The following is a 17,768-nucleotide window of genomic DNA, read 5'->3' on the forward strand; positions in this document are numbered from 1 at the left end:
TCTCTAATAGCTAGTGAAGCTGAACATTTTTTCATGTGTTTCTTGGCCATTTGTATTTCCTCTTCAGAGAACTGTCTTTTCATATCTTTTGCCCATTTTATAATTGGGCTGTCTGTACTATTGTCATTGAGTTGTAGGATTTCTTTGTATATGCAAGATATCAGTCTTTTGTCAGATACATGGTTTCCAAAATTTTTTCCCATTGAGTTGGCTGCCTCTTTACCTTTTTGAGAAATTCCTTTGAGGTGCAGAAACTTCTAAGCTTGAGGAGTTCCCATTTATCTATTTTCTCTTTTGTTGCTTGTGCTTTGGGTGTAAAGTCTAGGAAGTGGCCGCCTAATACAAGGTCTTGAAGATGTTTTCCTACATTATCTTCTAGGAGTTTTATGGTACTTTCTTTTATATTGAGATCTTTGGTCCATTTTGAGTTAATTTTTGTGTAGGGGGTGAGGTAGGGGTCCTCTTTCATTCTTTTGGATATGGATATCCAACTCTCCCAGCCCCATTTGTTGAAAAGACCATTATGGCTCAGTTCGGTGACTTTGGGGGCCTTATCAAAGATCAGTCGGCCATAGATCTGAGGGTCTATCTCTGAATTCTCAATTCGATTCCATTGATCTATATGTCTATCTTTGTGCCAGTACCATGCTGTTTTGGCAACTGTGGCTTTATAATAAGCTTCAAAGTCAGGGAGTGTAAGTCCTCCCACTTCGTTTTTCTTTTTTAGAGTGTCTTTAGCAATTCGAGGCATCTTCCCTTTCCAAATAAATTTGATAACTAGCTTTTCCAAGTCTGCAAAGTAGGTTGTTGGAATTTTGATTGGGATTGCATTGAATCTGTAGATGAGTTTGGGTAGAATTGACATCTTAATGACATTTAGCCTTCCTATCCATGAACATGGAATATTTTTCCATCTTTTAAGGTCCCCTTCTATTTCTTTTAGTAGAGTTATGTAGTTTTCTTTGTATAGGTCTTTTACATCTTTGGTTAAGTTTATTCCTAGGTACTTGATTGTTTTAGTTGCTATTGAAAATGGTATCTTTTTCTTGAGTGTCTCTTCAGTTTGTTCATTTCTAGCATATAGAAACATTACTGACTTATGTGCATTAATCTTGTATCCCGCTACTTTGCTAAATTTGTTTATTAGCTCTAGTAGGTGTATCGTTGATTTCTCAGGGTTTTCTAGATATAAGATCATATCATCTGCAAACAATGACAGTTTTACTTCTTCTTTTCCAATTTGGATGCCTTTTATTTCTTTGTCTTGCCGGATTGCCCTGGCTAGCACTTCCAGCACAATGTTGAATAACAGTGGTGACAGCGGGCATCCTTGTCTTGTTCCTGATCTTAGAGGGAAGGCTTTCAGTCTCTCACCATTGAGTACTATGCTGGCTGTGGGTTTTTCATATATGCTCTTTATCATGTTGAGGAAGTTTCCTTCAATTCCTACCTTTTGAAGTGTTTTGATCAAAAAGGGATGTTGGATTTTGTCAAATGCTTTTTCAGCATCTATTGAGATGATCAATTGATTTTTCCCTTTCGAGTTTTTAATGTGTTGTAATACATTGATTGTTTTTCTTATGTTGAACCATCCTTGCATGCCTGGAATGAACCCCACTTGGTCATGGTGTATGATTTTTTTAATGTGTCTTTGGATTCGATTTGCAAGTATTTTGTTGAGGAGTTTTGCATCTATATTCATTAGGGAGATTGGCCGGTAGTTTTCCTTTTTTGTAGCATCTTTGCCTGGTTTTGGTATTAGATTGATGTTAGCTTCATAAAATGAGTTAGGTAGTGTTCCATTTTTTTCAATGTTTTGAAAGAGTTTGAGTAAGATTGGTGTCAGTTCTTTCTGGAAAGTTTGGTAGAATTCCCCTGTGAAGCCATCTGGCCCTGGGCATTTATTTGTGGGAAGATTTTTGATGACTGATTGGATCTCTTTGCTTGTGATGGGTTGGTTGAGGTCTTCTATTTCTTCTCTGGTCAGTCTAGGTTGTTCATATGTTTCCAGGAAATTGTCCATTTCTTCTACATTATCCAGTTTGTTGCCATACAGTTGTTCATAATATCCTCTTATAATTTTTTTAATTTCTTCAGGATCTGCAGTTATGTCACCTTTTTCATTCATTATTTTGTTTATATGGGTCTTCTCTCTTTTTGATTTTGTCAGTCTAGCTAGGGGCTTGTCAATCTTGTTGATCTTCTCAAAGAACCAACTTTTGGTGATATTTATCCTTTCTATTGTTTTTTTGTTCTCTATGTCATTTATTTCTGCTTTAATCCTTGTTATTTCTTTTCTTGTACTTGGTTTAGGATTGGTTTGCTGTTCATTTTCTAGCTTCTTCAGTTGATCCATTAGTTCTTTGATTTTGGCTCTTTCTTCCTTTTTAATATATGCGTTTAGTGCTATAAATTTCCCCCTTAGCACTGCTTTTGCTGCATCCCATAGGTTTTGGTATGTTGTGTTCTCATTTTCATTCGTCTGTATATATTTAGCAATTTCTCTTGCTATTTCTTCTTTAACCCACTGATTGTTTAGGAGTGTGTTGTTTAACCTCCAGGTATTTGTGAATTTTCTAAGTCTCTGATGGTTATTGACTTCTAATTGTATTCCATTGTGGTCAGAGAATGTGCTTTGAATAATTTCAATCTTTTTAAATTTATTGAGGCTTGTTTTATGTCCCAGCATATGATCTATTCTGGAGAAAGTTCCGTGAGCACTAGAAAAGTATGTGTATCCTGGTGATTTGGGATGTAATGTCCTGTAGATGTCTGTTAAATCTAATTCATTTATCAGATTGTTTAGGTTTTCAATTTCCTTATTGGTCTTCTGTCTGGTTGATCTATCTATAGGAGAGAGTGATGTGTTGAAGTCTCCCACAATTATTGTGGAAACATCAATTGCTTCCTTTAGTTTTGCCAATGTTTCTCTCATGTATTTTGTGGCACCTTGATTGGGTGCATAGACATTTACGATTGTTATTTCTTCTTGCTGAATTTCCCCTTTTATTAGTATGTAGTGGCCTTCTTTGTCTCTCAAAACATCCCTGCATTTGAAGTCTATTTTATCTGAGATTAATATTGCTACACCTGCTTTCTTTTGGCTGTAGCTTGCATGAAATATTTTTTTCCATCCTTTCACTTTCAGTTTCTTTGTGTCCTTGTGTCTAAGATGAGTCTCTTGTATGCAACATATTGATGGTTCATTTTTTTTGATCCACTCTGCGAATCTATATCTTTTAATTGGGGAGTTTAATCCATTTACATTCAACGTTAAAACCGTGAAGGCATTTCTTGAATCGGCCATCTTATCCTTTGGATTATGTTTGCCATATTTTTCCCTCTCTCTATTAATATCCTTTATTGTACCCATACCGAATCTCTTTAGTACTGAACCTTTCTCCAAGTCTCTCTGTCCTGTCTTTGTTTCTCTGTCTGTAGGGCTCCCTTTAGTATCTCCAGTAGGGCAGGTCTCTTGTTAGCAAATTCTCTCAGCATTTCTTTGTCTGTGAAAAATTTAAGCTCTCCCTCAAATTTGAAGGAGAGCTTTGCTGGATAAAGTATTCTTGGCTGGAAATTCCTCTCACTCAGAATTTTAAATATATTGTGCCACTGCCTTCTCGCCTCCATGGTGGCTGCTGAGTAGTCACTACTTAGTCTTATGCTGTTTCCTTTGTATGCGGTGAATTGCTTTTCTCTTGCTGCTTTCAGAACTTGCTCCTTCTCTTCTATGTTTGACAGTGTGATCAGTATATGTCTCGGAGTGGGTTTTTTTGGATTTATTCTATTTGGAGTTCGCTGAGCATTTATGATTTGTGTATTTATGTTGTTTAGAAGATTTGGGAAGTTTTCCCCAACAATTTCTTTGAATACTCTTCCTAGACCTTTACCCTTTTCTTCCCCTTCTGGGACACCAATGAGTCTTATATTTGGACGTTTCATATTATCTATCATATCCCTGAGGTCCATTTCGAGTTTTTCAATTTTTTTTCCCCATTCTTTCTTTTATGCTTTCATTTTCCATTCTGTCATCTTCCAGGTCACTGATTCGTTGTTCAACTTCCTCTAGTCTTGTACTATGAGTGTCCAGAATCTTTTTAATTTGGTCAACAGTTTCTTTAATTTCCATAAGATCATCCATTTTTTTATTTAGTCTTGCAATGTCTTCTTTATGCTCTTCTAGGGTCTTCTTGATTTCCTTCATATCCCGTACTAGGGTCTCATTGTTCATCTTTAGTTCTTTGAGTAGCTGCTCTAGGTGTGTCTCTTCTGGTCTTTTGATTTGGGTGCTTGGGCTTGGGTTATCCATATCGTCTGGTTTTTTCATATGCTTTATAATTTTCTGTTGTTTTTGGCCTCGTGGCATTTGCTGAACTTGATAGGGTTCTTTTAGGGTTTGTAGACCAGTTGAAGTCCTTATCTCTAATTTATCAGATCTACAGCTTCGTGGAGTACACTTTCTCTAACTGACCAGCAGGTGGCGTCCACGAGCCACCTGTTCTCCACAAGCCAGATCTCCCCTGCTTAGCCTTTTTGGTGAGTGGGGGAGTGAGTCTTGTGGGGCCCAATTGGTGTACCAAGCTTGCGTGTGTAGTTGGTGTTGCCTGCCCTGTATGTGGGGCGTGTTTCTGGGCAGTCGGGGAGGGGGGGTGGCCCTAACAATCAAATCTCCCTGATGATCCTAGAGTTTTAAAGCTACTGCAATAGTTTAATCCTTCAGTTCAGTCCTGCCACAGTTTGTCTCTGCCACTGACCCACAAGTCTTTGGTATTGGCGTATGGCTCCTGAGACTTGCAAGTGGGCCCCTCTTCCAGGCTGTGCACCCCGGGTCCTCTGTTGAGGGATGACTGTGCTATGTCACAGGTGAGTGCCGTCCCCCCAGGGCAGTTCTGGGCTGCTGGGCTGTGTAGGGAGGCTCCCAGTCTGCTCAAATGATGGCTGAATGGGGCTCTGTTAATTCACACTGCTCCCCCTTCCCAGCTCTGGGACATTCAGCTGAGGTTGCAGGGAAGGCTAATGTCCACGCCCAGTTTTGTGGTGTGTGCCTGTTATTTGAAGCACTTCCGTCACACTGGGTTGTCTGGGGCAGCTCTGGGCTATGGGGCTGGCGATGGGCAGGAGTGTTTCCTGTCCACCAGGATGGTGGCTGTGAGCGGACACCCCCCTTTTCTTGGGAAGTTGTGTTGTTTAGTGAATTTTCTCAGCCACTGGATTATTGCCTTTTGTCTCAGAGCTCTCTTATTTCTGCTCTTGACTTGACGTGTCCAAATTTCAATTCTTTGAAGCTTTCTGTATTGAGCTTCTTAGAGTAATTGTTTTAGAAAAAGCAAAAAGGATTTAAAAAAAAAACAAAAAAAAAACGGCCTTCCTCAGAGATCTAATGGGTTATTGAAATGCTAATAGACAAAGCAACCAGGGCCATTAAGGAAAGGTCCACAGGGCAGAGAGATCAGCCTTGCTTCGGGATTTGCATATGCGCCTCAAGGCCTGATCTCCGCCCTTCCCCTTTCTGTGTTCACCAGAACTCCAAAAATCCTCTGCTTTTATTTTGGAGTTTTTCGTGTTGTTTTTTTTCTATGCCTGTCTCCTCTCTGCTGGGCTGGCTGCTCTCAGAGTCTCTGGTGTCTGGTCTCAGTCTATCTATGTTTGGAGTTTGAATCAGTAGAATGAGTTTCCGATAAGAGCAGCCACTGCAATTCTCCCTTCTCCTTCCTGGAGCTGACAGCCCCTCCTCCCCCGGGACTGAGCCTGGCAGGGAGGGGCGCGGGTCCCCTGGCCGCAAAAACTTACAGATTTCGCTGATCTCAGCAGTTCCACGTTTTCATGAGTGTTGTATGAAGTATGCCCAAAGACAGATTGCTCTGTAGTGTCCAGCCCACGCAGTTCCTGGCTTTTTACCTACTTTCCTGGAGGAGTAACTAAAACATACAGCTCACCAGTCTGCCATCTTGCCCCGCCTCCCTCTGGGATTCTTTTATTGAGATATATTCACATACCATACAATCAGTTGCTCACAGTATCATCATATAGTTTTGCATTCATCACCACAATCAATTTTTGAATAAAATCAATTACTCCAAAAAATAAAAATAAGAATAAAACTTAAAATAAAAGTAAAAAAGACCTAAAACATCTCATATCCCTCCTTGCCCCCATTATTCATTTACTTTTAGTCCCATTTTTCTACTCTTCTGTCCATATACTGGTTAAAGGGAGTATGAACCACAAGATTTTCCCAATTACACAGTCACATGGTCACACAGTATAAGCTATATAGCTATACGATCGTCTTCAAGAATCAAGGATACTGGGTTGCAGTTCAACTGTTTCAAGTATTTCCTTCTAGCCATCCTAATACACTAAAAACTAAAAAGGGGTATCTGTATACTGAAAACTGAAAAAGGATATCTATGTAATGCATAAGAATAACCACCAGAATGACCTCTCAACTCCATTTGAAATCTCTCAGCTGCTGAATCTTTATTTTGTTTCATTTCTCAGGGCCCAGATTTTAAGTGAAAATAACTCACCCCCGCTCCCCCCCACACACACCCTACCTCCTCCCTTGGTGCAAAGTCACATCCTCAAGTAATTAAACAAATTGCGTTTTCCAACTAAAACCATCTGTCCATATCTGTAAGATGAAAACCTTCATGTAAAAAGAGGAGAACTGACTGAATTTGCTCACAGCCCAGTTTCTCCAAGACCTTTCGTGTCTGGGCTTGTGCTATGCTCCTGCAGAGTTCCTTCCTCCCCAGAAAACCCAGTGCCATGCCTCCACTTGGTGGTTAAACTCAGATCAATTTTGCCATCAGGACCAAGGGAAGACCCTCCCCCTTCCAATGCCTAGCTCAATGCCCCTGCTTAGGGGGACAAAATTTGGTGATCATTAGAATTACTTAGGAGAAAGAACAAAAATTAGAACCTACAGTCTTACCCTTTGGAAATATACACATACCCTCCAAAGGACAAGAGAATTTTTAATAAAGGATTCCTTCAATAGAAGAATAAGCTGATTTTTTTACTGACTGCCAGGGAAGCCATTGCCTAAAAGGCTGAATTTCTGATGAGATGAATGTGGACAAAAGGGTCTGCCTGCTTAGCAATTAAGTTCAGTGAAGGGATGGGACACTGGGGAGACAAATAGGTAGGAAAAGGATTATACCCATGGAAATACATATGAATAAATGAACAAATGAGTTAGTAACCGTGTGGCTTAAGACTAAATTCCTTCCCCAAAACCCATTCTGGTTGCTCCCACCCTGAACCTACTGACTTGGTTTTGAGACTGTTGTTGTTCTAGGAAGCATCTCATTCATTCTTGTCCTTGATGATGACTTTATTGTTACTGATGTCAGCAAAGGAGAAGATAAGGTGATAGCATAGGAAGGGGTCAGTGTTCTTAGGGGTGAACTTTCCTGGTTCCTGTCCATCCTGGGACCAGTCAGTAAAGTAGCAAACCAATTTGTAGTCAGATCCTGGAGTGAGACTTGTATATATTGCTATTGTCATTGAATAGAACACCTACGGAGCATGGAGGTTGAATGTGTGTGGACGGATGAAAGACACAAAGAGATAAGTAATGAAACAGAGAATGATCTGTATGTTCTATATATGTGTTTGTACACACACACACACACACACACACACAGCATTGAGGCTAGGTATATGAGAAAGAGAGACACAGAGAGGAAGAGAGAGAAACAGACACAACAAGATAGAACCAGAATCACAGATGCACAAAGAGATACACAAAACATTGACTACTTAACTTCCTGAAGAAGCAGCAAGACCACTAAACCTGTAGCAGATGGGCAGAATGGGAAATCTGCTGAGTCAAACCTAGTTCTTCTGTCCCAGATGATGGCAGTGGGTGTGTGGGTTGCGAGTGTGCCTACATACCAGGTACAGCCTCACTTCCTCTGGGCTCTCCAGCCACAGCTGCTATGGTGTCCTTGCCGAGCCCTGAGGTCCCCAACCCTTAGGTGCCTTTGGGTCCCTACAGCTTTAGGTAGAAATGCTTTACAAACTGCAGAGTCATTTGCTCATTCATTCATTTATCCAGCAAACATTGATGGAATCATCTTCTCTGTACCAGCCATTGCCCTGGCACTGAGGAAACTAAAATGACGTTGACACCAACTCAAGGAGCTCACAGTCTAGTGGAGAGTTGGATATATATATGGATAGGGTGACCATATAGTTTCTTTTATCCAATGGGACACTTTGGAGAGTGAAAGGGGATGTTGTTCATAATTATCCTGGGATAATAGCTTAAACTAGGCTTGTCCTGGCAAAGTGAGATTAATGGTCATCCTATGTATAAGTACTAATTCTTAAAAGATGGCAAGGTGAATTGAGAAGTGTGAGCCAACTCTGGTAGTGCTCAAAACCTACATGTTTGAGGTTATGCTCAGCCTCTTCCCACAGAACACCTCCCCTAGGAGGACTGGTGAGATCATTCCATTCTTAACTCAACCTCCTAAAGAGAAGGAAAGAGCAGGCCCTTGGGTCCTAGAAACTTCACCCAAGAGGCAAGTCTCCTTGAACTGTGACTCCCATGCGTGAGATATTGTCCAGACTTACCCTCACTAGGGCACCATGAGGGCCTGAAAATGAAGAAAGGACAGTTAGAAAGGAGAGAGAAAGTTGCTTAACACAGCTACTGGAGCTGATGCCTTCTCCATAGAGCTCAGGACTGGGAAATAAGGTTCTTTTCCGCTGATTCACATTCTTTGTAGGCAAGACACTAGTCCTCCACACACCTGCTAAATGACCAGAACATTCTGGTTGCCATATCTCCGGTTGAGTGAGCCTCCAGGGCCCTTTCCCAAAGTGCTGCCTCCCTATAGGCTGCCTTTCTGAGGTCCCCAGGCTGAGAACTTTGGCGGGGAACTCAAAAGGCCCTTGCCACTACCCGGGAGCCTCTCATGGCTTGAGAATACAAGACAAGGTGAAAGGGGTAAGGACACAATGAAATGGCTTTTCTCACAGAGCATTTATTTCTTTTCATATCTTCACTGTAGCATTTACCACATTGTATTGTAGTCCTTTGGTGTATACATCATTCTCTTCCACTTGACCTTGCTATTCCAAAGTACAAAAACTGTGTGAGGATCCTCCTTTAACTTATTAGAATTAAATTGTATACTGGATTCAAAGATTCAGATTCTTAAAGCCCCACATGGTCTGGTCCCTGCCTACCTCTCCAATTTCCTATTACATAATTGGTTCTGTCTGTGTATGTGCACGTGTCTGTCTGTCTGTCTGTCTATCTGATTTTCTCTCTCTTTGTTCTCCCACTGTACATTAATCCTCCAAGCCCCCTTTCAGGCCTTGCACCTTCCTGAATGCTATTTCTCATATACCAGGAGTGTGTCATGTGGGAGAGAAAAATGGACTAGATCCATTTCAAATGTTGCCCAAGGCAGGGCAATGGGCCCCAACAAAGAAAGTCTGCTGTTTGGAGGGGGCTGATCAGAAAAGCAGGGCCAATGGGGGAGAAGCTGCAGGAAAATGCACAGCAGCTGACTACTTTCAGTGTGCATGTGGGGGCAGGGTGATTCTGAGGAACCACAAATGCTCCCCAGAGAGAAAATGTCAGCTTTACATATCTGCCAGGCCCAGCAAGCATGAAGCCCCCTTAAGACAATACCCATTAAGTGAGAACTATCCTACTCCTCTTATTCCTCTTCTCTGCCCTTTGCTTTGATTAAAGCGACTTCAGAATTCATAGTAACAAGATGGGAAATGAAGGGTGGAAAAATAAGGCAAGGATAAAGAAAAGAAAGATACCTACAAATGGCAGCCCACAGCAGGCCCAACTGGGAAAGGGGAGCAGATTTAACATTCAGTCAAGGCTGGAGTCAATTATTATCTGTAACTGGTTAGTAAACTGAGACTGGGTTTGCAACTCACTGTGAGTATAGAATGTTCATTACTTCCAAATCAGCAGAAAAATCCAAGAACAGTGCAGAATCAGTCTGACTGAGCAGCAAACCGGGCAGTGGGAGACAAAAATAAAGTTGTTTTGATGATAAGAAGAACTCTTTAAACAATAAATAAATTAACCCTGTCTTTATATAGTAAGTAAATTAGACCTTTGTCAAACATGATGCAGATGTATCTTCCCACTTTGTCTTTTACTTTTGCTTTTGTTTATGGTACTTTAAACTGCAGTGTTTTTAAGTTTATGTATAGTTAATAACTTTTTCTTTGTGGCTTTGAGCTTTATCATTTCATCAATGTTGAGCTATCGCTTTATATGCCCTTTTCAGTGGTTACAATCCCCTATTGATTGATGGATATTGAAGTTATTTCCAAATTTGCTTAAGCAAAAATAGGTCTCCTTGATACAAAATGATATTAAAAAAATCACTGGGTGCTTTCTTCTAATTTTTTGTTATGTATTTTTTTGCAGTTTAATCTTTGAACTAAGTGGAATTAATTTTTTTAATGCATGTGGATCCAGTGTTTTTCCCCAAAATAGCTATCTAGGAGTCTCAATATCATTTATTAAATATTCATCTTTTCCCTACCGATTTGCAGTGCCACAATCAGTGATAAAAATTCCCATAGGTGTTTGAGTCAGTTTGTCCATTCTCTGTCCTCATGTTCTGTTCATTGATCATCTGTGCATTTTAATATTGTTGCACATTGCATATATACTTTTATTTCTACTTTTATTAAAACTTTACCATTTTGTCATACACGTTTCCCAAGAACAGTTTATTTTGCATGGGACCATATCCAAAGGAACTCTCACAAATGAGTTAGATGTGAAATATAGCCCCAAAATAATAAAATAAAGTAAGGTTTTAAATGGAGTCTTTCGGTGTGTGTAGCAGTTTGTGTATATTATGTCCCCCAGAAAAAGCCATGTTCTTTGATGCAGTCTTGTAGGGGCAGTCATATTAGTGGGAATTAAGTTGGAATGGTTTGGATTAGGTTGTTTCCATGGAAATGTACCCCACCCAACTGTGGGTGATAACTCTGATTGGATAATTTCCATGGAGATGTGGCCCCGCCCATTCAGCCTAGGCCTTGATTAGTTTATTGGAGCACTATATAAGCTCAGACAGAAAGAGCAGCCTTGCTACAGCCAAGAGGGACACTTTGAAGAATGCACAGAAGCTGAGAGAGTAGCTGCAGATGAGAGACAGTTTGAAGACGGCTTAAAAGCAGATTCTTGCTCCAGAGAGGCTAAGAGAGGACAAACACCCCAAGAGCAACTAAGAGTGACATTTTTGAGGAACTGCAGCCTAGAGAGGAACATCCTGGGAGAAAACCATTTTGAAACCAGAATTTTGGAGCAGATGACAGCCACATGCCTTCCCAGCTAACAGAGGTTTTCTGGACACCATTGGCCATCCTCTAGTGAAGGTACCCAATTGTTGATACATTACCTTGGGCACTTTATGGCCTTAAGACTGTAACTGTGTAACAAATAAACACCCTTTATAAAAGCCAATCCTGTGCCTAAGAGCCTCTTCCCAAATGCCTCTTTGTTGCTCAGATGTGGCCCTCTCTCTCTCTAGCTAAGCCAACTTGGCAGGTGAAATCACTGCCCTCCCCCATATGTGGGATCTGACACCCAGGGGAGTGAATCACCCTGGCAACGTGGAATATGACTCCCAGGGAGGAATCCAGACCCACCATCGTGGGATGGAGAACATCTCGACCAAAAGGGAGATGTGAAAGGAAATGAAATAAGTTTCAGCGGCTGACATATTCCAAAAGAGCCAAGAGGTCACTCTGGTGGGCACTCTTATGCATGATATAGACAACCCTTTTTAGGTTCTAATGAATTGGAATAGCTATCAGTAAATACCTGAAACTATCAAACTACAACCCAGAATCCATGAATCTTGAAGACTATTGTATAAAAATGTAGCTTATGAGGGGTGACAATGTGATTGGGAAAGCCATATGGACCACACTCCACTTTGTCCAGTGTATGGATGGATGAGTAGAAAAATGGGGGCAAAAAAAAAAAAAAAAAAAAAAAAAAAAGGCACCCAGTGTTCTTTTTTACTTTAATTGTTCTTTTTCACTTTAATTTTTATTCTCATTATTTTTGTGTGTGGGGTAATGAAAATGTTCAAAAATTAATTTTGGTGATGAACACACAACTATATAATGGTACTGTGAACAACTGAATGTACACTGTGTATGACTGCATGGTATGTGAATATATCTCAATAAAAATGAATTTAAAAAAATGCCAATCCATCTCTGGTGTTTTGCATTCTGGCAGCATTAGCAAATTAGAACAGTGTGGTTACCAAAGCATAGATGTCAAGGCTAAAAAGAATGAAAAGGTTCATCAGGCTGTGTTGCAGATGAGGAGATGGTACATTAAAAGCATTTTTGTATTCAGTTGGTTTTTCAGATACTAACTGGTCACTGACTAGGCTGCTTTTTGAAGCCATTCCTGGATCAAGAGAGGCAGTCAGGATGGAGAAGATCCCACATCTAGGTAGAATCAGAACCTAGAAATTAAACCCCTGGGCTCTTGGCCTTAGTTTGGTATTCTGTATTAGTTTGAACTGAGGTCTTGCCCTCTTATGGTAGGTATTTCCTGCCCTGCTGAAAAAGGCAACCCTAGCATTTCACAAATGTGCTTATGAATTGCACACATCCCTGCATTTCTTTGCAGATATCCATCTCATTATTTAACCAAATGACCAAGTCCACTAACAGTATTAGAGATTATCCACTAAATAAAGTCACTAAGAATTTGTAAACTCCTCTTTCTTGACATTATGTCTTATTATGTTGGTGGATGAAGAGATGTCTTTTTTTTTTCCTACCTTCATTTTAATTCTGTAAAATGATAAACTGTCCCAGAAACTCAGATTTTGGGTTTTATTGTCATGCTCATGATAATTCTTTACAGACTTTGTTTTTAATTGAGTCTCCTTCCAGGTTCAAGTTATAAATTGTCTTCCCAGCAAGGCCTTCCTCTGTGTTATTGTTATGTTGTCTATTACAACTCAAAACCTAACTTGGAGACATTCATTACTAAATTCATGTTCTTTGCCAGTCACAAGAGACATTAATATGTTCTAAACTTAAAGTCCCACTGGGGAAAAGGAAGAAAATATAAGTGGAGGGGTTGGGCCAGGGAAGAGGGTAAGGCCTACAATCATTCAGCGTCCAACAAACATTTATTGAAAGTCTACTCTTCGCAGTGATCTGCTGGGGGCTTACAGGGGATATATTTGCTCTGCCTGGAGGAATTTGCATTCTGCTTTGGGAAGCAAGAATATAAGCAGGTAAATATAACCCAATAGGGAATGAAGTATATGCTAAAAAGAGTATAAAATTTATAAAATAAAATCAATTAGGTAACCATTAATGGAGTGTTTATTCTATGTCAATTACTGATAAATAGAAATATGATTTGGTTCCAGCTTTCTAGTTACTTACATCTTTAGTGGGGAAAATAAACACGTAAGTAAATTATTCCTTTTTATCCAAAGGTGGAAATATTTTTCTAAAAGTATCATAGTAGCAGATGTACATTGGAAAAAAAAAACCCTTATGGATAAGAAAGTATATAAAGCAGAAAATGAGAGTACCTACTCATTCCCTAAAGAAACCACTGTTAATAGCTTAGTATACATCACTCCTAACTCTCTCTCTCCTCTCTCTCTCTCTCTGCCCCCTCTCTCCCCCATTCTCGCTCTCTTTCTTTCTCTCTCTCTCTCTGTATGTATGTATCTTTATACTCACATATATAGATATTTTACACTCTACAATTTGTGCTAAATCAACCTTCTCATGTCATTAATATAGATTTGTCAATTTACGTGTCATTTTCAATGGTTATAATCCATTATTGATGGATGGATGTTTAAATTGTTTCCAAATTTCACAATCACAGATAATGCTGCAATGAAATGAGTTTGTATAAAAGAACATGCTCTTCCTATTCTCATCTTATTCTTCAAAATGTGCTTCAGTTTATACTCCCTCCAACAGTCTATGGAACATGCCTATTAACCACATCCTAAAAAATGTTGGATATTAACAGTTTTATATATCTTTTGTATTTTTTTTTAAAAAGATACCATATTTTGATTTGTATTAAAATTAAAGGTTGAACAACTCTTTTTTCAGGTATTTATTGGTTATTAGGATTTCCTCTTCTTCAGTGAGTTGCCTGCCCATCTACTTTAACCAATTTCCCATTGGATTGCCCATCTTTTTGTTATAATTTTTTTGGAGTTTTCCTCATATTATCATTAATCGTTTATCATATTTATTGTAAAAATTCTCCCACTTTCAAAAAATGTCCTATTTTGTTTATTTTGTCTGCACAATTTTAAAAAATGGTTTTTTGTGGTCCAATCTGCGAGTCTTCATTTAAGGCTTCTGCGTCTAAGCTGGGAAAGAGAACACAGGGGACAGATAAGTAAGATGCAGGGTGAAGGAGCAGAGAACTGAACACAAAAACAACAGCAATATAGGCCAGACGGAGGACCTGTGGTGAAGGTGAGAAAAAGGCCGTGCTCCCCGAGAAAACGCTCTTTGAAATGGGGTTGGAGAGCAGGTCTAGGCATTGCTGGGTGCAGAAGCAGAGATGGGAACATACACTGCAGCCAGACCTTGGGGACGGGGGCAGGGATCCTTCCAGCAGACAAGGGGACCAAACTTGGCTGACGAGAGTTCACGGGTATTGCAGGAACTGAGAATCACCTGATGGGAGGGAGTGTGAGCATTTGCGTTCCTTGGTGCATAAAGCCAGATTTAAATGGCAGCCCTGGGTCACCTTGATTTACAGGGGCCTGGAAAGGCAAAATCCAGCTCTGTTCCAAAGGGCTCTTAGGTGGATCCAGAATCTGAATTGGTCCCCAGAGAGGGCTTGATAAACTAGTTACTAACCCAAGATTTGGTCAGAAATGTGGTTTAAGGATTTGCTTGAGGAAGAAACTGAAGGATGGTTATTTATTAATGAGGCAGTGTCATGGGTCCAGGCCCCTGCAGTGATTCTGAAGGGCCCCCAGCCCAGGTTCCGGAGTCTCCACAGCTGGAGGCGAGGGGAAATAACCCCCGCTGGTGGTGGTTGAGAGGCAGTTCAACGCCTGGTTGGCGCTCTGAGAAGGTACAGTCTCCCATAAGCCCTCAATCTCTTCTTGGGATGGGGGTAAGAAAAGATGGGAGGATGGGTAAGGGAGAGAGATAATGCCATGACCCCACTCACTGTGGAGTTAAGTATGGAACAAAAGAGAGGAGGAAGCAGAAGGAGAACAGCAGGAAAGGTCAAAGGGGAAAATGCAGAAAAAGGAAGAGATACCCAGTTTTAAATAGACACCAGGGATTTTTCTTGTTTGCCCCAACATGCAAACACATGTTCCTGAGACTTGGCACCTCCCTGCCTTCCTTTCTGGGGCCTAGCTCAGCCCAAAACTTGGTGTAAAGAAAGGGGCATTTGTTAATGTGCCTCCAGGCAGAGGAAGAGACAGGCTTTTTTAGCATCCCTCAGCACAAGAGCTCAGGGCTATGTGGTGAGAGAGACCCACCTATGGAGACAAGGCAGGACCCTAAGAGGGAAGTTAAAAGAGGCCAAGTGCCTTGGGGGAAAGAGAGAAGTGAGGGCAAGTCCAGAGAGAGGTATCTGCTCCCTTGCAAGAGGACTGGGCCTGTGAGGCACTCGGTGAAGAACTAAGGTTGTACCCAAACACCCATCTTTTTGAGAAGCCTTTATGATGAGAAGCAGCTCTCATACCTGAACTAAAAACATCTGCTTCATACATTCTTCTGGGCTTTTTGTGTGTGAGACTGTCCCATTGTAAATTCTAATAATGGACTAAACCCTTCTCCCTTCCACTAAGTGAAATTTGAGGTCAAGACTGTTTCTTGCTCCCAACTATATCTTCAGCACTTGTCCCCCAAACAAAATAGGATCTCAATAAGTCATTATTAAATGAACAAATGCAAGAATTAATGAACTGATGATTCATCTGTGTTCTTCAGCACCTAGCACAGCCCCTGTAAACCACAGATCCTTATTCCATCATTAATGAATGAGTGAAAGAATGAATGACCTTTTGGGAGCCCAGATTTGGTGGTGGTTGCTAGTTTGGCTATGAGCTGAAAGTTGTTGCATAAAGGCTTGCTTGGGCTGAAACAAGGGTGAGAACTTTGCTCAAATACAGGATGTGGGTTGAGTGCTACTCGCCTTCTTATTTTTGAGGGTGGAGGTTGGAGTCTGAAAGTGCCTCTGATTTGCTAGTCAAGGCTGAGCAGGGGCTGCCAGACCTGCAGAATTGAGAGGTGGGAAGGAAAGGGGGAAAGGAGGTAAGCACCAGCCAGAGATGAGAACAAAGCCGTTCTCAGGCTTGTGCTACAGAAGATGAAACCAGGACCCTGGAGGCGACCTGAGATAATCATCTGTCATCTACCAATGTACTTGTTCTGACTCTTTCCAAGGCAGAAGCTAGGGAAGGTCTCTATAAATTGAGGATGAGTACCCCTTCTCTAGGATTGACTGTAGGAAATAAATATGACAATGCATGTGTGAAGTGCTTAGTATGGTGCCTGGCTCATAGGGTACAGTCAATAAATGTTATCTAATATTATTTTCCAACACTTCCTAGATGTTTATTTCATTTCTCTTTCACACTAATAAGGAAGGGAGGTGGAGAGTTGTGAGGGGCCAAAATATGAGGGTGACCCTCTTGAGTCGTCATCCACTGACGGACCTTGCAGTCCCGGCTGCAGGGAAACTGGACTGTAGTAAATCTGCCAAATCCCAGTGATCATTCCCTGTGTCCCAGGTTGGTTCTCTGGAAGCAGACTCTGAGTCAGAGTTTGGACACAAGTTGATAATCAGAGACCATTATTTGTGATAGGCAGCAGGAGAGAGCAGAACTGGGCAGAGGGAGAAGTTGAATTGCAATCCAGGCTCAATAAAGCTTCAGCCAACCTAGAGGGGAGCTGTAGAACAAGTGATGTCTAGCAGAGATGCCCAGCTTCAGTAAAATGCCTGGGTTTTTATACCCCCACCTCATCAAACACAGGCTATGGACTGACCTGGTAAGGGGCAAGATGATATCCACATCTGAGGCAGACCCTGGACAACACATTCTGCTTATGGCACCCCCACATCTTGGCAGCAAGTCCCTTGAGTGTGTGCTCCTTGAGAAAAGAGGCCTTCTATTCGTGACCCTCAGCCCCTCACCACCTGACACACAGAGACAGGTGCTTATTACTCTAATTATTCTTTAATGAAACCCACTTGCTTAAGCGTTGCTGTTCACAACTCACATTCACAGGCCTGGTCTCATCTTATTGAATGTTGGTGAGAGAGGCCTTTGGGGCAAACTGAATGCAGATGTCAAAGTGTGGACAATCAAAAAGTCCATCTCACTGGCTCACAAAGGAGTGAGTGGGTCTCAGTTCTCCTGAAAGGTCTGATACATTTGGGCCTTAAAGACCCTTTTCAGCTAGTCTGAATGGGGACATGGGGAGATATCAAAAGGGAGTTGGCTGAAGAAATCAGCGTCCCAAGTGCTACAAAGCAAGAACTGAGGACCGGTAGGTAACTGATAGGGAGGGGGTATTCAGAGTTGCTGAGTTGAGGGGAGGGATGATGTGGCTTGAGCATGAAAGAACATCCTGGGAATGCAAAACACCTGGATTCTACTTCTAGCTCTAAATACAGCTTTGTTTGGGCAAATTATTTCCCCACCCTGAGTTTCAGTTCCTCTGCTATGCACTAATTTATACTAACTCATTTTTGTATCCTAGCAACTCTCATG

At 41.1% G+C, this 17,768-nt stretch overlaps 2 pseudogenes; both read right to left on the reverse strand.

The window, feature by feature from the left end:
* Positions 1-17,768, reverse strand: part of LOC119526891 — a 75,677-nt pseudogene that overhangs the window by 28,641 nt on the left and 29,268 nt on the right.
* Positions 1-17,768, reverse strand: part of LOC119528152 — a 35,376-nt pseudogene that overhangs the window by 15,625 nt on the left and 1,983 nt on the right.

This window comes from Choloepus didactylus, chromosome 2 (assembly GCF_015220235.1).
Source record: "Choloepus didactylus isolate mChoDid1 chromosome 2, mChoDid1.pri, whole genome shotgun sequence".
Classification (NCBI taxonomy): domain Eukaryota; kingdom Metazoa; phylum Chordata; class Mammalia; order Pilosa; family Megalonychidae; genus Choloepus; species Choloepus didactylus.